The sequence below is a fragment of the Mercenaria mercenaria genome, chromosome 7 (assembly GCF_021730395.1).
Source record: "Mercenaria mercenaria strain notata chromosome 7, MADL_Memer_1, whole genome shotgun sequence".
In the NCBI taxonomy this organism is placed as follows: domain Eukaryota; kingdom Metazoa; phylum Mollusca; class Bivalvia; order Venerida; family Veneridae; genus Mercenaria; species Mercenaria mercenaria.
The window spans coordinates 84,036,495-84,059,503 of record NC_069367.1 but is presented as its reverse complement, the minus strand read 5'-3'; the positions used below and the strand labels follow the sequence as shown (position 1 = coordinate 84,059,503).

Here is a 23,009-nt window from a genome sequence, read left to right as displayed (position 1 = left end):
AATGAAATTCTGCCAAATGGTAAGTTTGTTATGTACAAATATGTGGATTTTTAGACAATTAAAGGGCAGCAAGTCTGGAGTTACAAAAGAAATCCATACGAAATTGTGTGTACACATTCACATAATAGTGCTCTAAATTCTGTTTAAGTTTCATAGTTCTAGGTCAATTATATCAGAAACTGCCATATTTATAGTAACCTATATAGTTAACACTAGAAACTTCTAAGGGCCATAACTCTAGTGTTACTTAGGCAATCTGACTGAAAACTGATGGGCCCCACAATCTCATAGTGGTGAACATGTATATGAGGATAAATAAGGATTTTTTTGGGGGAGGGGGGACAGGAGTGGGGGTGACCAGGTGTGGGTACACAACTTCACATGTTTACAATAAATGTTCATGGAAAAGAATGGAAGAAATAAGGAAATGCTACCAAATGGTATATGTAAGTTTGTTAACAAATGTGTGGATTTTTATACAATTTAAGGGCAATAACTCTTAATTTACAAAATAAATCTTAACGAAATTGTGTGTGATCTAAAGTTTGTTTAAGTTTCATAGTTCTAAGTCAATTATATCAAAAGTTATGAGCCAGAAATTGCCATATTTATAGTACCCTATATAGTTAACACTAGAAACTTCTAAGGGCCATAACTCTGGTGTTACTAGGGCAATCTGACTGAAACTTGGCTGGCCGGAAAAACTCTTAGTGATGAAGATGTATATAAAGTTTTATAAAAATATTCCCAACCATTTCCTAGATATGGCTCTGGACGGATGGATAGACGGACGGACAATGCCAAAACTATATCCTTCAGACTTTCGTTGGGAGATAAAAACTAACCAAGGAGGGGATGTGGAAAGATGCCAACACAGACCCCAAGGGGAGTAGCATAGCTCTCCATATACTTTGTATAGTTCAGCTAAAAATGAGACTTTTTAGATTATTAACCAGAACTGCTTTTGGGAAAAGCACATGTCTCCCACAACTGCCTAATCATCTGAATAAAAAGTCAGTTTTCATAAACAAATGTACTGTTTACTCACTACAAATATACTTTTGAAGAATAAAAAGGCCAATTTTGGGTAGTTTATAGTTTAATAAGAGCCATTATTATTAAGTGCCTGGGGGGATTTGGCTAGTAATCAAACTTGGCAGAGGACTTATTGGTAAATACATTTTGTTAAAGTTTGGTGAAAATCAGATGAGAAATGTTCAACTGATGAGTGCAGACAAGAGTAAATAGGCTGATTTTCAAGGGTCCTAATTCCAAAGTGGTTTGGCTAGCAAAAGAACTTTGTCATGGACTTATGGTTATGCAGACACATTTTGTTCAAATTTGGTGCAGATTACACGAGAAATGTTTAAGACTGCAGACAAGATTTGTGACAGACGGACAGACAGCAGTAAATCAGCGATGTGGGAGACATAATTTTTTTGTCCATTACAGCCACGCAAGAACAGTACCTTAATCAAATCGTGAGTATACTCTTCAAAAAGGAGGTGATAACTGGAAATTTTGATGAAAATGATGACATAGTATTAGCAAAAGTAAATGGACTGGTAAATTGCACACAAATCTCATATTGTAATAAATAAGAGAAATAATGTTTAAAGTTTATTTAGAGAAATCATCAAAAAGACAACAAAACTACATTACAAAATTTGCAGCACAAAAGCATAAGTTTCATCAAGTACATTTGATTTAGAGACTACTCGCATTAAGAGACCACTTTTTCAATTCCTTTTTTTTACGTTATCAAAGAACAAACTATGTTGCATAAACAGAACATGTTTTTCCTTCCCTTTGGTGGTCTCTTATTGCAAGCTGTACTATAGTTTTTTACCCAGCTATATTCAGTTCAGTTCAGTTTCAGTGTAAAATTCAGTTCAGTTTCTGTTTCAAATTCAGTTCAGTTCAGTTTGGCTTTCAGTTTCTGTTTCAAATTCAGTTCAGTTCAGTTTGGTTCCAGTTTAAAATTCAGTTCAGTTTCTGTTTCAAATTCAGTTCAGGTCAGTTTGGTTTTCAATTTCTGTTTCAAATTCAGTTCAGTTCAGTTTGGTTCCAGTTTAAAATTCAGTTCAGTTTCTGTTTCAAATTCAGTTCAGTTCAGTTTGGTTCCAGTTTAAAATTCAGTTCAGTTTCTGTTTCAAATTCAGTTCAGTTCAGTTTGGTTCCAGTTTAAAATTCAGTTCAGTTCAGTTTCAGTTTAAAATCCAATTCAGTTCAATTTTATTAAGGCGTAAGATCCAATTGTAACAGAAATACAAAGTGGTACAGAAATCAAAAATATTTGAATTATTAAATATGCAGTAAGCCCTTATATGTTTGTACTTTACAAGTGTAATCAAGCTAATACATAAATATCAGGAAAAAAATGATGATCTTTCTGCCTGGGATAAACCATGAAAGTAACAATTTCGCTTATTTCCAATTTTCAGTAATATGTAAGTATAGTGAAGTAGAATTTCAATTTTCTCTCATATAAATAGTTAGGTAGCTTAAAACATAAAAAAATCTTTATAAATATTGTCTTGTATACCCCTGAATTAACTCTACAAAAATCTATACAGATATAAAATTAAATGTGTAGTTATCACTGAGAAACTTATCACTAAGAAAAATATCACAAAGTTAATTTTATACACGAGTTGAAATGAAATTTTGTCTTCTTGCTCCTTAAAAGTTTATATACTTTACTTATAGTTTTAAATTAAACATTTTTATTCAGAAAGTCATGAAATATTTACAAAAAAACATTTCAGGCATTGGACAGAAAGCTGTATTAGCTTACAGTAAATTTGTTTGTTTGTTTGTTTGTTTTGGTTTAACGCCGTTTTTCAACAGTATTTCAGTCATGTAACGGTGGGCAGTTAACCTAACCAGTGTTCCTGGATTCTGTACCAGTACAAACCTGTTCTCCGCAAGTAACTGCCAACTTCCCCACATGAATCAGAGGTGGAGGACTAATGATTTCAGACACAATGTCGTTTATCAAATAGTCACGAAGAACATATGCCCCGCCCGAGGATCGAACTCACGACCCCGTGATCCGTAGACCGACGCTCTTACCTACTGAGCTAAGCGGGCGGGCTAGCTTACAGTAAAGGTTGTCTTCTTCTTACTTTACTATTGAATGATAACATTTGTTGCTTAAGGATATTATTTAAAGGTTTTACACCTTAATAAATTTTGAACAAAAGTATTTAAAAATAATTAACAAACTTAAGCAAAATCAAAGAAAGTAATAACTTGTCAACCTTGGAAAGTCTTGAGCTAGAAGTTTGTTGTGTATTTTTAATCAAGGAAATGGCTAAATAATACACAAGAACAACTAAAGTGTTTCTTTAGGCAGACTGTAAAAAGAGGGTATTAAGGCTTAAAGCTATAATATAACATTTTAACAAATGAAAAAAATTACAAGTTTGAATACATTAATTTTCTTAAATATAGAGTAAAATAACACAATTCAAATTTCCAATTACAATTGTCATTTTTTACTTAAGATAATGAACATTATGGTACCAAATTTATCAGGAGTATACGTCACTGCTTGAAATTTTTCTTTAACATATGAAAACCCTTGGCTGGCCTTCCCAGTTTTTCATAGTAAATTTGTCTGTCTGTCAGTTATAGGCATTGTACCGGATACCAAGTAGTGTCATAGCAGGTATGACTATTTAGGGTACAGTTTATTGAACACTGGTAAAAGAATACTTTTCAGAAGAAACTGAATAATGTCCTAGTTATTTCTGTGCACAGTAGAGCTGAGACAAGAACTGGAAAATCAAATTGTCTTCCATAACCGGCTACCAAAATCACTTTAGGATCTTTTCAAGCTAAGTACACAATTTCTCTACAGTGGACTTAATTCCAGGTATTGTGCTTTTATGGTCATCGTGTCTGAATATTCCATGCAATCCTGGTGATCCTTTGTGCCTCTGGTGAAATTTCCTTTTCAGGTGTGACATAGATATTTGTGCTATAGCGATTTTGTTGTGGTATGGAGCTTTGTGCGACATGTGGCATCTTCCCAATATAACTATATAAAAGAAATATCTCAATTTACTGTATATCACTCTAAAATGTGTAAAACTGACAAGCACTTAGACAAAATGTACAAAATTCAAAACAGACAAATCTTTAAAAGCAGAAACAGGTTTTATATCTTTAATTAGTTGAAAACCAATGAATTTCCATCAACTGAAAATCAATTACATGTATATAAAGCTATGAAACAAAATATTAAATGTTATCTTCACCAAAACACAATGCTACTAAAATAGTTATAGTATAAGCCCTAGAAGCATTGACTATGGCAAAGGCCCACTGCATATCCATTCATTTGATACTGTAATGGATGAAAACAAGAGGGCCATGATGGCCCTATATCGCCCACTTGAGTTAAGTAGCTTGCTTGAACAAATTTCTTTGCTAAAGCTTAAACAAGAGGGTCATGATGACCCTGAATCGCTAACCTGAGTAATATGAGCCACATGTTGAAAATGGCAAACTGATGCTAAAATATTAGAAAGTAGGTCAGTAGGTCACATTCATGGTCACTGAAAGTCAGTTTTAAAATCGGTGTGAAAACTGTACATGTCATCCAAATTTCAAGGTTTATCTTAAAAAAACAAGAAAGTAGGTCAAGGTGAGTCAAGTGACCCCTAATCACATGGGGTCATCAGGTAATTATATTTAAACAGTCTAGGAAATATGATCTGATAATTTTTGAAGTTTTTATTCCTATATTATATATCACATAACAAGTGACCCTCAGGGCAGAGCCTCTTTTCAACCCAGGGGCATAATTTGAACAGTCTTGTCCTAAGAGACTTTTGTTTGACCGCTAGTCCATTGGAGTGCAAATCAGGGCTAGGATCATAACCAAATATCAAAGGCCTAGGCTTGAACTTTCTGGCAAGAAGTTTTTTTCCTATATAAGTCTATGTTAAATCTGGGACCCCAGGCTAGGGCCTCTTTTCAACTTGGGGTCATAATCTGAATAATCTTAGTAGAGGACCACTAGGCAATGCATTATACCAAATATCAAAAGCCTATGCCTTGCAATTTCAGACGAACAGAATTTTAAAGTCTTTTCCTGTAAATGTCTATGTAAACAACTAGGGACTTCCATGGCAGGACCTCTTTTCATCACAGAGTAATAATTTGAACAATCTTGGTAGAGAACCACAAGGCACTGCAATATACCAAATATCAAAAGCCTAGGTCTTGTGGTTTCAGACAAGCAGATTCTTAAAGTTTTCTTCCTATACGTCTATATAAACCATTTGACCCCTCTGGGGGCCATACATCATGCTAAGGGAATCATTTGAAGAATCTTGGTAGAGGCCCACTAGATGATGCTACATACTAAATATCAAAGCTCTAGACCTTATGGTTTTAGACAAGAAGATTTTCAAAGTTTTTCCCTCTATAAGTCTATATAAACGATCTGACCCCCAGGTCGAGGCCATATTTGACCCTAGGGGGATGGCTTCAACAATCTTGGTAGAGGCCGACTAGATGATGCTACATACCAAATTTCAAAGACCTAGGCTTGGTGGTTTTAAACAAGAAAATTTTTGAAGTTTTTCCTTTCGGTTGCCATGGCAACCACAGTTCTGTATGGAATTCAATTCTTTGAATAATTTTTAAAGAAGACCTTCCAAGGATCATCCCTGTGAAGTTTCATCAAAATTGGTTTGTGGTTTAGGAGGAGATGTAGTTTAAAGGAAAGTGTGGACAGATGGACGACGGGCGGACGCCGGACAGTGAGCAAACACAAAAGCTCACCCTGAGCCTTTGGCTCAGGTGAGCTAAAAAGCATCAGAAGAAACTTACTTAGGTCAATGGTTTCTAGGTCAACAGTGATAATTTTTGCCTCCCCTTATATATCTGTAGGACTGAAGTTGCTACGAGGAAGTGCATCAATATCAACATCCTTTTTAGCCAATTCCTGTAAAGGAAATTGAAGAAAATATATTATGTTGCAATAATTAATTTCTGTATGCTCCACTTCAGAAAATTTACCAGCTATATCTTTAGTTAGTTGCAATCTTTATTTTGTAAAAAAAAAAGCCTAAGAAAAGATGATACAGATCTATTTCAGAGAAATCTGGCCTTGCAGAGATCAGTTATCTCCACATAGATGTTGTTAACACTGGTGATACTATAACAGGATTCCTTATACAAAGTGCAGGGCATCAATTTAATGTTGTATGACAAGTCTGTATTCATTACATGAATACTGGGCAAATAAGTCAAAACTTTAGGAATTAAAGTGTGAAAACTTATTTCTGGCAATAGTTTTGACTATTGACTGGTAAGCCATTAATTAAGTACAGACTATAATTCTCCTCATATTAATCACTGGTCAACAGTTTGTAGATAAAATTATAAAAACTTATTTCTGAAGTTATGTGATGAAACACATTTAAGAGTGGCTAGGCAATAAATAGTCAAAACTGTTGCCCTCGGTCTTTCAAACTTGACTATTGACCAGCCAGCCATTAACCCTTATCCTGCTGGAAACATATCTGCTTTAGCTACCAGTGTAGTTAATGATCAACCTATATATCTGTGCAGTCGGATCAAGATCTAAACTGTTGGCCATTCAGTCAGAAACGTTTTGGTTAGCACCCCTTTTAACAGTAAATAGCACTGTCCGAAACTGAATGATCGACAAGTTCATTATAGAAATTTAGCAGGGTAAGGGTTAAACAAGTTTATATTGTATATTCAGCTGTCCAGTATTTCTCCTTTTACTGACCTATCCTCTGTAAGCAGACGACAATTTTCTCATATGATGCTATATGGGTAAGAAATGACTTGAGACATATTTCTTTCAGTCAAATTCATATGTAGAACATTCCCAACTAAATTTCTAGTCTTGATATATACTCAACATCTGCACAATTATGTAAGAAAGTTATGTTTAAAAAATCACCTGACTGGTAAGAAATTTCTTCTGAAGTCAACTGTTTTCAGTTCCCCAACCCCTCCACTCCCCCCCCAACCCCCCCACTCCCCACCCACATGACAGTGCAAGTCCTGCTTTAAAGTTAACCTAAGAGACAAATGGGTAAATGTCAACAAAAACTTAAAAGTTGAATACTGTTACTTATCAAAATTGAAATATAAAACTATTATGCATAAATATTACTTGTTTTTACTTTCTTCCTATTATGAATGCTGAATAAACATTCAGTCTGCATGATGCTATCTTATGATGGTAATACCACTAATTGCTTCCATACACAATATAGTTCTGGGGCCATATTCATAAAGCATCTTAAGTATAAGTTTTGACTTAAGATGAAGATTTAAGTCAAGTTTGTGGTGATGTCAGCTTAAGTCTAAGTAAAAAACTTAATCCTATTCATAAAACAGCTTAAACTTAAGATACGTTAGAAATGACTTAAGTCAGAACATAAAATTGCGTCTTGAGTACGATTAAAGTGTTCTTTTTCGAATAAAAGCACTTTAAACATAATTGTGCATGTTGTATCTGTCTGAAATTAATGTGTTGTTTTTTTTTAAAGTCAAGTATTACTTATTAAGTTGTTTTATGAATAACAAATATACTTAACTAAAATAAATTTCTAACCTAAGTAATACTTTTGTAAATAATCAATTTCTTATACTTACACTTAAGATGCTTTATGAATACGGCCCCTGGTCTAGCTTTTTAAAGATAATTTTTAGATTTATTTCTACAAAGACTTGGGAAGAATAAATTCAGGAACTGCAACAAACTGCAGTATAAAACTGGAACAAATTGCTGGAACAAAATGCAGGACACAACCGGAACAAGCTGCTGGACGAAACTGGAACAAACTGCTGAATACAACTTGAACAAGCTGCTGGACACAACTAGACCAAACTGCAGGACACAACCGGAACAAGCTGCTGGACATAACTGGAACATGCAGCTGGACACAACTGGAACAAACTGCTGAATACAACCTGAACAAGCTGCTGGACACAACCAGACCAAACTGCAGGACACAACCGGAACAAGCTGCTGGACGAAACTGGAACAAACTGCTGAATACAACTTGAACAAGCTGCTGGACACAACAAGACCATACTGCAGACACAACCGGAACAAGCTGCTGGACACAACTGGAACAAGCTGCTGGACACAACTGGAACAAACTGCTGAATACAACTTGAACAAGCTGCTGGACACAACCAGACCAAACTGCAGGACACAACCGGAAAAAGCTGCTGGACATAACTGGAACAAACTGCTAGACACAATTTGAACAAGCTGCTGGACAAAGATGGACCAAACTGCAGACAGAAAATGAAACAAACTGCAGGACACAACTAGACCAAACTGCAGGCCATAACCAGAACAAGCTGCTGGACACAACTGGAACAAGCTGCTGGACACAACTGGAACAAGCTGCTGGACACAACTGGAACAAACTGCTGGAAACAACTTGAATAAGGCAGCCTGAAAGACAGCTAAATCCCCCGCTACTGTTATGGATAGTGAAAGGGTAAACCCTTGACCTTTAGCTGTGACCTGGACCTTGAACTGACATGGCTGACTCATGAATTCTGTGCAACGTCTTGATGAGGTGATCATTTCACCAAAGTTTCATGAAAATCCTTCACAGGGTTTAGGAGATACAGAGCTCAAACCTTTGACCTTGAGTTGTGACCCTGACCTTGAGTTGACATGGCTGATTCATGAGCTGTTGATGAGGTGAAACTTTTACCCAAGTTTGATGAAAATCCTTCAAGGAGTTTAGGAGATACAGAGCTCAAACCTTTGACCTTGAGTTGTGACCCTGACCTTGAGTTGACATGGCTGACTCATGAGCTCTTGATGAGGTGAAACTTTTACCCAAGTTTGATGAAAATCCTTCAAGGAGTTTAGGAGATACAGAGTGGACACAAAATGGAAGGCTCAAACCTTTGATCCTAAGTTGTGACCTTGACCTTGAGCCGGCATGGCTGACTCCTAAGTTCAGCACATAGCTTTGATGAGGTGATCATCTGACCCAAGTTTGATGAAAATCCTTCAAGGGGTTTAGGAGATATAGAGCGGACACAAAATAGAAGGCTCAAACCTTTCACCCTAAGTTGTGACCTTGACCTTGAGCCAGCACGGCTGACTCATGTGTTCTGCACATTGTCTTGATGAGGTGATCATTTGATCCAAGTTTTATAAAATTCCTTCAAGGGGTTTAGGAAATATAGAGCATACAAAAAATGGAAGGCTCAAACATTTGACCTTGAGTTGTGACCTTAACCTTGAGCTGACAAGGCTGGCTCATGGGTTTTGCACATTGTCTTGATGAGGTGATCATTTGACCCAAGTTTCATGAAAATCCTTCAAGGTGTTTAGGAAATATGGAGCAGACATGAAAGTGTTACGGACAGACGGAAGGATGGTCGGAGACCATTCCTACAAGTGGTGGGGAATTAACAAGCTGCTGGACACAACTGGACCAAACTGCAGGACACAACCAGAACAAGCTGCTGGACACAACTGGAACAAGATGTTTGACACAACCAGAACAAGCTGCAGGATACAACTGGAACAAGCTGCTGGACACAACTGAAACAAACTGCAGGACACAACTGGAACAAGCTGAACAGATAACCAGAAACAAACAAGTCAAATAAAGTAACAAAACTGAGACTAACAATAACATTTGAAAATATTTTATATTCTACTGGGGTACACTGTGTTGTCCCCCCCCCCCCCCACCCCCCGCAATATCTTATTCAAAAGGGGTACATTTTGTCCCCATCCCTCACAATATATAGAATTAACAAGCTGCTGGACACAACTGGACCAAACTGCAGGACACAACCAGAACAAGCTGCTGGACACAACTGGAACAAGATGTTTGACACAACCAGAACAAGCTGCTGGACACAACTGGAACAAACTCCAGGACACACCTGGAACAAACTGCTGGACACAACCAGAACAAGCTGCAGGACACAACTGGAACAAACTGCTGAATAAAACTGGTACAACCTGTCAAGCAAGATGAAAAACCTGAACAGATAACCAGAACCAAACAAGTCAAATAAAGTAACAAAACTGACACTAACAGTAACATTTGAAAATAATTTATATTCTACTTGGGTACACTGTGTTGTCCCCCCACCCCCTCCCCCGCAATATATTATTCAAAAGGGGTACATTTTGTCCCCATCCCCCACAATATATTCTACAGGAGTACATCGAGTTGTCCCCATCCCCCGAAATATATTCTACAGAGGTAAATTGTGTTGTCCTCATCTCCCCCAAAATATATTCTACAAAGGTAGACCTACACTGTGTTGTCCCCATTCTCCCACAATATATTAGATATCCAGATATCAAAGCCCTAGGCCCTGTGGTTTTGGACAAGAAGATTTTAAAGTTTTTCGTTTCCGTTGCCATGGCAACCAGAGTTCTGCATGGAATTCAATTTTTTGAACAATTTTGAAAGGGGCCACCCAAGGATCATTCCTGTGAAGTTTGGTGTAATTCTGTCCAGTGGTTTTCAAGAAAATGATTTTTTTAGAAATTGTTGACGGACGACACACGACTGATGATGCACGGCTGACAGACAACGCACGATTGACAGCGGAGACGGACATCAAACGGTCACAATAGCTCACCTTGTCACTATGCGACAGGTGAGCTAAAAATGTTACCAGACCTTATATAGTTAGGCCTAAAAAAATTCTTTGTTTCCAGTACCGGTAGCATGCTGAAAAAAATCAGGGTAGATAGGTAGGTTGGAAAAAAAATTTTTTGGAATTATTTTTTATTAAGGGAGACTTTTCGGAAATTATTTTTGTGTTAAAAAATGAATACAAATAAAGGGGTTATGCCTTTGGAGCATCAGTGAGGTGATTTTTAACATCACTGACCATGTTTAAAGCTTATAAAGTGCGGTTTTGCAACTTTTTGTCAAAAACTTGAAAAAATATTCTCCAAGGTGATAAAATAATTTAGGGTCGGGCCAAAAATTTAAGGTCGGTCGGGATTACCAGAAACAATTTTTTTTTACACCTTATCATCAACAGTCCTATTTAACTGCTATAAATTACTACATAGTAATTCTGAATTTACTTTCAACAGAACAAAGTATATTAAATTGTTTGATGCAACATCATTACTATAACAGAGTGCATCAAGGACCTGTCTCTAATGGTTCCCGGAATAATTTATTTTGAAATAAAATCCATATCACACCTAAAATCTTCAATATGAAAAACCAGAGCTATCAGAGGACAGCAATGCTTGACTGTTCAACAGCCTTGTCAAAATGCAAAACAGGGTTATGGAACCCATACAATGCATATCAACTAATGAAAGAAGGCAAGAGTGTGATGTTTAAATCAATTACCATTAGTGGGTACTGAGATAACAGCTTACATACAAAACCTTCATCAAAATTTTTCTTAAGTCGAAAAAGGGGCATAATTTTGCAAAAAGTTAAACAGAGTTATGAAACCTGTGCAATGTAAGTCAGTTTATCATAGTGAACAAGTGTGTAAAGTTTATATTATTCCCACAATTGGCTACTGAGGTACCAGCATGCATACAAAAATTGGGACACCAATGCAGTCGAATGGCTGTGTCCAATAGTTGTACCTTTTCTTTGAATAGCTAAGCTAATAAGTGCACTTGCTAACATATATAGTAATTTTAAAGATAACAATACAAACATAATACCTACAAGTTAAAACTGTCAAATCCACGATTCTGCAGTGTCCACAGCACAAAACATCCACTCCTTTTCCAAGAATGGGAATTTTGGTGTCAGGCTGTATCTAACCTTGCCACTTGGAGTAAATGACTACCTGGCTGATGAATGTCACATATTTCCTGGTATTGCTTCTTGTGGGCTGTAAACATAAATTAATCTGTTGTTGATTGGTGTTGTACAACTTTTTCATTAGTATTTCAGCTCTACAATGGCCATATGTTACACTTAAAGGTGGTTAATCAGATTTTGGTCAATTAATGAATTCATTCAAAACTTTATCAGGTGATCATTTATACTTATTTGTGTTCAGGAGTTCATAATACACATCACCTTGTCACTGGAAGTATTCACAAAACTTGATTTCCTTATCCTGGTTGCCAAACCAAGATAGCATTATTTTAGTGCAAGTATAAATTAAACATTTTTTCCTAAGGAATCATAAGAATATAAGCACAATTATTACCACAATTTGTCTATCTCTGTTGTGCAAGACTAGAAATTATGTTGAAATCAAAAGAAATAAATTACCTTTTAAATACTTTTACATAAAAGGGAGGTAATTACAAATTTTCACAAAAAGTAACTAGAACTGTCACAGGAGTGACTCATACCCCCACCATACAGTCTTGTCACAGAAGAATGGCAACCATAAGAAATCTTAAAAATACTTAGTCTTTGGAGTACTTCATCCTGGGCTTCCACATGTAAGTAATACTAGTATAATACTAGTATAGTAATACTAGTAAATATATTAAATCTCTAATATTAGAGATACACTAAAAGTGAATACAAAAAAGTGTCTTACCGACCCATGTTACCACAGAAAAATGTATTTACTTTTTACATAGGACTTATAATAAAAAAGTTAGAAAAATACCTAAAATATTGAAAATCTAAAAATAGGATTTCTAAAAATAGACCAATTCCTGGAATTTAAGGTGAAGAAACTCCATACAAAAGTTAAAAAAAGGTTACTTCCCTTTGGCTCTAAGCCAATCAGAATGAGATATAGTGAAAATACATCAAAATTAACCTTAAATTCTAGGTAAAAGGGGACACAATTCAAGAAAAATTAGTGTCAGAGTTATGCACCTTGTGTCACATGATGTGGGTGATGAGGTGGAACATCTATTTTAAGTCTGAATCAAATCCATTCAGTAGTAACTGAGATATAGTGAAAATACAGCAAAATTAACCTTAAATTCTAAGTAAAAAGGGACATAATTCATGAAAAATTGGTGTCAGAGTTATGCACCTTGTGTCACATGATGTGGGTGATGAGGTGGAATATCTATTTTAAGTTTGAATCAAATCCATTTTGTAATAACTGAGATATAAAGAAAATACATCAAAATCAACCTTAAATTTAAAGTAAAAGGGGACATAATTCATGAAAACTTGGTGTCAGAGTTATGCACCTTGTGTCACATGATGTGGGCACATGATGTGGGTGATGAGGTGGAACATCTATTTTAAGTTTGAATCAAATCCATTCAGTAGTAACTGAGATATAGTGAAAATACATCAAAATCAACCTTGAATTCTAAGTAAAAAGGGGCATAATTCATAAAAAAAATTGGTGTCAGAGTTATGCACCTTGTGTCACATGATGTGGGTGATGAGGTGGAACATCTATTTTAAATTTGAATTAAATCCATTTAGTAATAACTGAGATAGAGTGAAAATACAGCAAAATTAACCCTAAATTCTAAGTAAAAGGGGACATAATTCATGAAAACTTGGTGTCAAGAGTTATGCACCTTGTGTCACATGATGTGGGTGATAAGGTGGAACATGTATTTTAAGTTTGAATCAAATCCATTTGGTAATAACTGAGATAATAGATTTCGGGACGGGACGGGACGGGATGGGACGCTACAAAACTGACTCCTATATACCCCCCTCAAACATGTTTGGTGGGGGTATAATAAATAGGAATCTATGTCTATGTAATAGGTCTTTTTATTCCTAAAATAAATCTCTAACAGAATATATGAAAAATACCATAAAATGTTGCTCAAATGTGATTAATCACCTTGAACACTGAATATGAACAAGTAACTGACAAGTTCTCCACATGAACTGAACATTAAAAACTATAATAAAATAGAAAAAGTAGAAAAACACTGGTCTCGCAACTTGACACAAATTGAAATGTTGCCGACTCTGAGTCTACACTGTGAGTGCTACTGTCCACACCCTCTAGCCCTGTGTGAGCAGAACTCAACATTTACACATGCTACAATTTTTTTTTAAACTTAAAGAATTTATTCCACAGAGAATTTCATGAGCTTCAAAAAAAAATGTGCAAGCTGGCATTAAATTTAATCTTATAATTTTAACCCTTACCATGCTGGCACAAATGATTCTGCCTTAGTGACCAGTGTAGATCATGACCAGCCTGCAAACTCCATGCAGTCTGATTATGATCTGCACTATTTGCCATTCAGTCAGTATCTTTTTGTATGCAACCCTTTAAAAGAAAAATGGTACTGTCCAAATTGAAATATGCACAAGTTCATTATAGAAATTTAGCAGGGTAATGGCTAATGTGAAAAAATGAAGTCTAAAAATTCTGAAACAGCAGTCTAAAAAAACAACTTGACAAACAGTATCTTAATCATTTTGCTACCTATGAGAGAGATACATTGGCTGGAATACTGGAATCAATGACTGCATGTTGATGACCACTATTAAAAGTTTTCCCAAGTTTTCTATACTTCTTCACCATCATCATTGTCTGTCCAGTCACTGTCATTTTCCATCAGTCTCTCCTTGCAACTTCAACCTCTGAAGAAAAATAATTCATGTACATAATTACTGCAAATAAAAATATTACAAACAACATCTTTACCAATATTTTTCCTGACCATTACATGTTCTGCCATACTGTTTCGTACGTCGGATACTTTTAACATTCTTAAAAAATTGTCCCCCTTTGAAAATGAATGCCATTTGTAAAGAAATAAAAATAAACAATTGCTGAAAACTGTGTTCCACCTAGTTATGTGAAATTTCACCAGTTGTATGCTATTGCAACTGCATCAAAACAAACATAATTATGTAACAGTTCTTTGAAAATGGTGTTTTTAAAAGGCATTTGACTGTCCGGAAGTGGGACCCCTTTGGGCAGTCCTCTTCCAGAATTCATGTTTATATTAGTATACTGACACTTGTTTCGTAGAGTAATATACATCTTTTACATGCTGTTCATTTGAAACAAGCCTTTCCTTCTATGATTTGGTGTTGTTTGATTTTTTTTCCCTCAAAACGTAATGCTAAGCCTCAATACATTCAGAACAAATTTAGACAAGAGGGTCATTGACCCTAAAGTGCTCACCTGTGTACAAGGCTTCAAGTGTGTTTGTATAACGTGTAATTTCTTCTATGTTAGCCTATATTATATACATGTCACACACTTTTTTGAACTTAGGGCAATAATTTGAACAACTACTTATAGATTCAGAGAAAAAAATCCAAAGTTCCTTATATATAAGCCTTTAGTAAGTACATGTCATACACAGGGGCATGCCATTTTTGACCTTTGGGCATTTTAACCAAGAAGACCCGTATGTTCTATGGATCAGAACCATCTGAACAACATTGAAAAAGGGTTATATATAACCCAAAGATCATTTGTGTAAAGTTTCATGAAAATCCATCCAGTGGTTTTGGAGGAGATGTTGTTACAAGAAATTGTTGATCAAAAGTAACCACACCCTATGGCAGCCGTGCTTTTTGACTAATCAGAAAAAATTGAACACTATTTGTAGAAGGTCACACAAAAACAATTTGTGTGAAATTATTTCAAAATCAGGCTAACAGTTTTATACAAGAAGACTTTCTAAGTTTCTACAATATACATACCATATAGGGAAAACTGACCAAGCCCCCTGGCAGCCATGCTTTTTGATGAATCAGAATAATTTGAACAATCTTGGTAGAGGGTCACACAAGGATTATTTGTGTAAAATTATTTCAAAATTAGGCCAGCAGTTTCACACAACAAGATTTTTAATGTTTCCACCATATACATATAGGGAAAAGTGACCATGCCCCGACGGCCACGTTTCTTGACGAATCAAAATAAGTTGAAAAATCTTGGTAGAGGGTCACATAAGGATCATTTGTGTAAAATTACTTCTAAATCAGACCATCAGTTTAGAAGATGTCATTTGATGATTCTTCTATTTTTTGCTCTAGGGGACCCAATGTGCGACCAAGCGGAACCGTTTGAATAACTTTGGTAGAGGACCACCCAAGCAACATCCAGGCAAAGTTTCGTTAAAATCATTTCAGTGGTTTTGGAGAAGAATTTCTTTAAGCATAATTTTCAAATTTCTTTAAACTGTCTTTCAGTGACCATAAATGTGACCTACTAATCTCTTTCTAATATTTTAGCATCAGTTTGCCATTTGAAACATGTGGTTCAATATACTCAGGTGAGCGATTCAGGGTCATCATGACCCTTTGTTTATACTTTTGATTCCTCTAGCAGTGGGATAAGAACAGAACTGGTGTCTCACAAGGAGGTAAACTTTCTGCATTTTTGACATCAAACTTACAACCTCCCCATTGAATTGATGATGTGAAATACTTTTGGATCTGTATGCAAAGATTCTACCACATAACAATGATGGGAACTATTCAGGGTTTTTGTAAAATGAGATGTTTCTTTTTTTTTTTTTTTTTTTTTTTTACAGAACACAATATTTATTAAGTAAAGCAGAACACAATAAGTACAGCTTACTCCATTTCTTTTTTCAATGAATCTACTGCAACTTGATGAGGACTTCCTAGGCTGTCCACATTGGCTGAAATGAAACATTTCATTAATCTTTTTTGCATTTAGGCCAAAAGGTTCAACAAATGTGAAAACCAGAACAGGAATAAAGCCCAAGTTCTTGAAATTTATGCCTTTCAACTGGCTCTAGCTATAAAACCATATCAAATTAGGAACTGTGACACCTTAATTACCTATCTAACTAGGTATGATTTTTGGAATTTACGATTTCACCGTCTTTAAATAAAATCTGTATTTCTATTTTTAATAGGCAACTCTTACAATTACCAAAGTTTTTGTTGATATGGCAAAATTTAATTTATGTGTAAATATATAAAGAAACAGCTGTCACAGCAGACATTATGCTCAACTACTGCAGTGCTGGACAGTGAAATAAGGCACATCTGAGGAAGTTATCACTGACATGCTTAAGGCTCATAATGTCTTAAAATCTACTGTTATGAACATAAATACATCAATTTCTTGTTAACTCCCATTTCTGATAATTGCTTTCTTTCAAGTTTGTTAAAAATTTGAATATTGCTAAATATACTAGAATGTTTTATTGAATCAACTGTTTTTATTACCTCCCTTTAATGATCTAGTTAAAAATGTTCATGTGCAATATTAAAAGTAGTGCTTTTCTAACCATGTAAGTATGCATAACATGAATATGAAAAATTCTTACGATAAAAATTTAAAGCATTATGGACTTTAAGGTAGTTTTGCACATTCAGGTAAAAAAAAATTTGTAGTATCTATAAAACCCTGATTTTCCAAAACAGAATATATTTAAAAATTTGGCCATATTTTTTTTTTTTTTTTTTTGCTAGATCGATTTGAAATTTTTTGTAATGGGAAAAATACAACAATTCTGGTAACATTTTTATCAAAAGAATTTTTTCTACAATATACAATATTTTAATGAAACTTCTCACAGTCATAAATGAAAATGTGGCCTACAATATGGTGAACTAAAATTCGTAAACACCGTTGCTTGATTTTAAGGTATAATTTTGCCCATAATTAAAGAGATCCAAGCATTTCAAGCTGATTTAAAGACATTTTTTTAATTAATTCAATGTCTCGGATGTTTAAAAATGGTATTTTAACTTTAGAAGGAAAGTAAACTTGTCACTGTAATAGATTTACTTACATACTGCTGTCTCAGTAGGGAGAGCTCTGGTCTACGGATCGCGGACAAATCATACCATGTGTTTCAAGCTGGAAACAGCTGAACTTCATTGTGCTTTTCCCACAGATGTAGTATGTATTGGAGTCTGCCTGTTCCACTGCCACTGATGTGTATACAGTCAAACCGGTGTTAAAGACCACCTCTGAACAGAGACCACCTGGCTCTAAAGAACACATGTTTTGTTTCCCATTTTAACATTTACAATATATTTTAACCTATGAATAACGACCACCTCCCAATAAAGACCACATTTTGGCTCTCCCAAGGGTGGTCTTTATAGACAGGTTTGACTGTACTGCAATCTGCTCACTCCATTCCCCTCCAGCTCCTCTACCGAAGTTTATTGGCAGCTGTAGAATCATGTTGTAGATCACCTTTGAATAAACCAGAAAATATTGCTGTTTCTTTCATATGCTCAAATAATATTTCTAAATTGTGACCTTATTGCATCACGCAATTTAAGCTTGCAGTGCAACATTATACTCAAGTAAGTAAGGAAGTAACGACTTTATTTTCAAGAGCTACACACTGAGTTTATATACAGTATATACACATCATTAAACAAACATTATCAGGCATAGAATATCATTAATACAAAATGTACAATTCAGGATTTAAACAAGCAAGCCAAAGAAAAAAGATATAAAATGAGGTGAAGTTATAATCCAAAACCAACAACAAAAATAAACAAGAGCAGTCTGTAAGAAAGCCAAGCTTGACTATTCTAATATTGTCACAGAAGCAAGAAAATATCACCCAAAATGTTAAATATCAAAAGAGTTTTAAGTTCGAAAGGGGACATAATTTGACCAAAATGCATATCAGAGTTATGGGACTTGATGCTATCAACTAGTTTTATGACCCCGAAGAAACATTTGAAGTTTCAATTCCATATCTGCATTAGTTTTAGTGATAGTAACTTGCATGTAAAACTTTAAACAGAATTTTTTAAGTCCAAAAGGGGGCATAATTTGCCGAAAATACATGTCACAGTTATGGGCCTTGACACAGTTTTATAACCCCGAAGACACATGTGAAGTTTCAATTCAATATCTGCATTATTTTTTGAGATTCTGCATGTAAAACTTTAACCAGAATTTTCTAAGTCCAAAAGAAGGCATAATTTGCTCAAAATACATGTTAGAGATATGGAACTTGAACCAGTGAGGTTGGTAATTGACCTAGAAAAAGAAAAAACAAGTGAATGAAAAATTGCCATGCAATACAAATTCCCCTACTGGAAGGCACCTAATTTTCTCTACTGCAGTACATGTATATAACATAATGAATTGATATCTGTCAATGATAAACAATACTGTACTATACATACAATATGTTATAACAAAACAAATTTGCATGATGATTTTTTTGGGGGGGTGCCGATTATAAAAAAGTTATTATATCAGTTATTTATAAAAACAACAAAGGGAAATTAATCCTAAAAAAAAAAAAATTCTATATAATATAAGTCCACAAGAAACTCTTTACCAGGTAGAGATAGGTCAAAATACACCTAAATATTGGATGTAACATGCATGTTGTACCACAGAAAAGTGGTCTCGATTTTTCCCTACAGCCAGTAATAAAAATGTTACCATATAATTTATTTATAGTAATAACGAAGGGAGGTAATTCTAAACACAATGCTGCTTCATGGTGGTGAACATTTGTGCCAAGTTACGTCAAAATGCCTCGATGCATGAAAAAGAAATCTCCGGACAGTCATTCTTGAATTTGACCTTCGATCTCCAAGTGTAACCTTGACCTTTAAGCTAGGGTTCTGGGTGTTGCCCATGACTCGTCTTCTCATCATAGGGTGCATTTATGACAAGTAATATTGTAATACCTTGATGCATGACAGATTCTTTGACCAGACAGGAAAACACAAAACCTATTGACCTTTGACCGCCAATTGTGACCTTGACCTTTGAGCTAGGTGCCTGGGTTTTGCGCACGACAGGTCGTCTCATCATGGGGAACATTTGTGCCAAGTAATATTAAAATCCCTTCAAGAATGGCAGAGTTACGGACCGGACAAGAAAATAGTCCTGTTGACCTTTGAACCTCAATTGTGACCTTGACCTTTGAGCAAAGGGCCCGAGATTTGTGCATGACATATCGTCTCATCATGGGGAACATTTGTGCCAAGTGATATTAAAATCCTTTGATGAATGACAGAGTTATGGACCAGTCATGAAACAGACCCTGTTCATGCCAGGTTAACATTTGACTGCCAAGTGTGACCTTGACCTCTGAGCTAGGGGTCTGAAAGTTGTGCAAGACACATCGTCTGATTATGAAGTACATATGTGCCAAGTAATATTAAAATTACTTCATGGATGGCAGAGTTATGGAACGGACAGGAAAAAGCCCTGTTGACCTTTGACCTCCAATTGTGACCTTGACCTTTAAGTTAGGGGTCCGGGTTTTGCGCAAGACACATCGTCTTATCATAGGGAACATTTGTCCCAAGTAATATTAAAATCCCTTCATGAATGACAGAAGTATGGACCGGACACAAAATTGCAGACAGATGTTCGGAATGACTAATGGAAAAGCACATTCCTATAGTCCCCGAAACTGGTTCAACCAGTAGGGGACTAATAAGTTTCAAAGCTATATGCCTATAAATGATAGCTGTATGTACTTGCATGCAAAAAGTTAACCAAGGTGTGACGCTGATGCCGACGCCAGGGTGAGTAGAATAGCTGGACTATTCTTTGAATAGTTGAGCTAAGAATGTCACTTTATGTATGAACTTTGAAACTGTTTTAGTGTTTCTAATTTACGGATGGTAGGCGATATTTCATTCCATAATTTTGGACCAGAATAGGCAAAAGATTTACGAAAGAATTCTACTTTAGGTTTTGGCACTTTTAGTTCATTATTACTCTCTGAGCATAGGTTGTGATAATGAATTTGTTTTTTTTTTTTTTTTTTAATTTTTCTTTCAAATAGTCAGGTGTTGTTTCATCATTATTTTATTGAATTATACATAAATACTGCCTTTTTATATTTAATTCTGTCATCAAGTTTCATCCAGTTAAGTTCCTTGAATAAAGCTGCAGATTGGGTGTCAAATCTTTTATCAAGAATTAATCGAGCAGCTCTCTTTTGGAATTTAATCACTTCTGAGATTAGATCATCAGTGCAGTTTCCCTAAATTGTGCAGCAATAGTCCAAGTGTGAAAGTATTATAAGCATTGTAAAATAGTTTCCTTGTATTTAGATCAAGATAGTGTTTGATTCGTAGCAGTAAATATAATTGTGCATTGCATTTCTTAAGTGTTTTGTCTACTTGTATTTTCCATTTATTTGAGTCCATTATCAACATGCAAGTGCATTTCAATTAATCAGTCTAAAGGACAATTGCCAACTGTGTCAAAGGAAGTTCAGTTTAGTGATTACGCTACTCTGACTGCAGCACCTTACAAATATATTGTAATGATAGTGTTAAACAAGAGCTGTCAGTGGACAGCACGCTCGACTATTCTCAGTGCTTGATAGTATAATATAAGCAATGAGTAAAACTTTAACATTACAATAAGCATATTCTAAGTCAAAAAGGGGCCATAATTCAGTCAACATGCTTGATAGAGTTGCCTCCTCCTTTTTACAGACTGGGTCATGATGGTAAACAAGTATGCAAAATATGAAAGCAATATCTCAATGGATTTTGCAAATATTTGGGGTGGTACGCAAATTTTAACATTTATTCTAAGTCAAAAGGGGCCATAATTCAGTCAAAATGCTTTATAGAGTTGCCTCCTACTTTTTACAGACTGGGGTCATGATGGTAAACAAGTATGCAAAATATGAAAGCAATATCTCTATGGACTTCGAAAATATTTGGGGTGATATGCAAACGCTCACACTAACGCTAATGCCGACGCCGGGGCGAGTAGGATAGCTTCCCTATTCTTTGAATAGTCGAGCTAAAAATAAAATGAAAACAAAAATATCATTAAAAGGTGTTCTTGACACAAAAGCATGTCTCCCCCTCAATGTATACCTTTAGCTCTGGCGGCCATTTTCTGCAGCAAAGCAGAACATGTCGGCAATATGCATAACTAGGCTTTGTACTGATCACTCCTGTGAAGTTTCCTCAAAATCTGTGTAGCAGTTTGACCTGTGAAAGGTGGACAAGATTTTTTTATTTTTAGCTCTGGTGGCCATTTTGTGCAGCGAAGTTGAACATAGCTGAGACATGTACAACTAAGATCGTTCCTGTTGGATACAAAACATAGATATACAACACTATATCTGCTGATATCACGTATATAAGGATATGTGTGAGTGTGTGTATGATTGCGTGGGAGGTTGTTTTGTATGAGAATGTGTATGTTTGAGGGAGAGTGTGAGACTGATGTGAGATTTCAAGAGATTTCCTGATGATAGTATATGAGCATCATGTTATAAAAATGAAAAAAAAATAGAAGCAGACATATATTCGATATATAAAACTAGTTGGTAAAATTGTATATGTATTAATTGTAACGTTATTATTATTGTCTGTATGATGTACATAAAGGGAAAACAATAAATAATAAAAAACAAAAATCGTTCCTGTGATGTTCTGTTGAAATCCAGCCAGCACTTTGGCCTGTGAAAGCCTGACAAGATTTTCTATTTTTAGCAATATGCATGACTGCACTTGTTGCTGATCACTCCTTTGAAGTTCCATCGAAATCTGGCCAGCAGTTCGACCTGTTAAAACTGGACAAACTTAATGCAGATGGATAGACATACAGACGTCGAAGGCAAAACCAGTAAGCATTCCTGACCTATGGGGAAGACATAGTAAATCAGGTGAGCTAATGGATTAACTTAAATGTTTGACTAAATACTCACAACTTCTAGTTTAAGCAAGACTGGGTGATCTGCAGCAGCTCCATAAACCCGCCTTTCTGTGACATATTTTGCAAGCTCATGACTTGTCGAGTTACTGGCTGGAGTCATTTCCCTTACTGACTGTTAACTTGTGATATTTCTACTTTTCACCATCATTTGTCTCCTTTACCTCTACCAATTTTCCTTTATCATCTTCTGAAACAATTTCAAAATTTATATTAGTTTTTCATCTCCCACCATCTGTCAGATGAAGATGTTACTCATGTAAACTTCCCTATTCTGTTATTGGCTGAAAGGAAGGTCATAACCTTTATGCAGGCTGACTTTAGCAAGTAGAGGTAAATTTGAATTTCTAGCAGACAACAAAAACCTTTTTTTCAGAAGAGCAGTAATTACTTGATAAAAATTTACAAAGTTTTTTACACAATGAATTCTGTCATAC

General features: G+C 35.4%; 1 long non-coding RNA gene across 2 annotated transcripts; it reads right to left on the bottom strand.

Moving 5' to 3' along the window:
* Nucleotides 1–1,607: 1,607 nt before the first annotated feature.
* On the bottom strand, nucleotides 1,608–22,775 carry LOC123553753 (uncharacterized). 2 transcript variants are annotated; one of them, XR_008371871.1, is made up of 8 exons: nucleotides 22,568–22,775; nucleotides 21,729–21,845; nucleotides 17,678–18,090; nucleotides 16,489–16,552; nucleotides 14,371–14,528; nucleotides 11,709–11,877; nucleotides 5,848–5,962; nucleotides 1,608–4,045 (listed from the first exon to the last, which is right to left on the bottom strand). It is a non-coding gene; the product is annotated as an uncharacterized LOC123553753 (long non-coding RNA). The 2 variants fall into 2 exon arrangements; XR_008371870.1 differs by lacking the exon at nucleotides 21,729–21,845.
* Nucleotides 22,776–23,009: the final 234 nt, after the last annotated feature.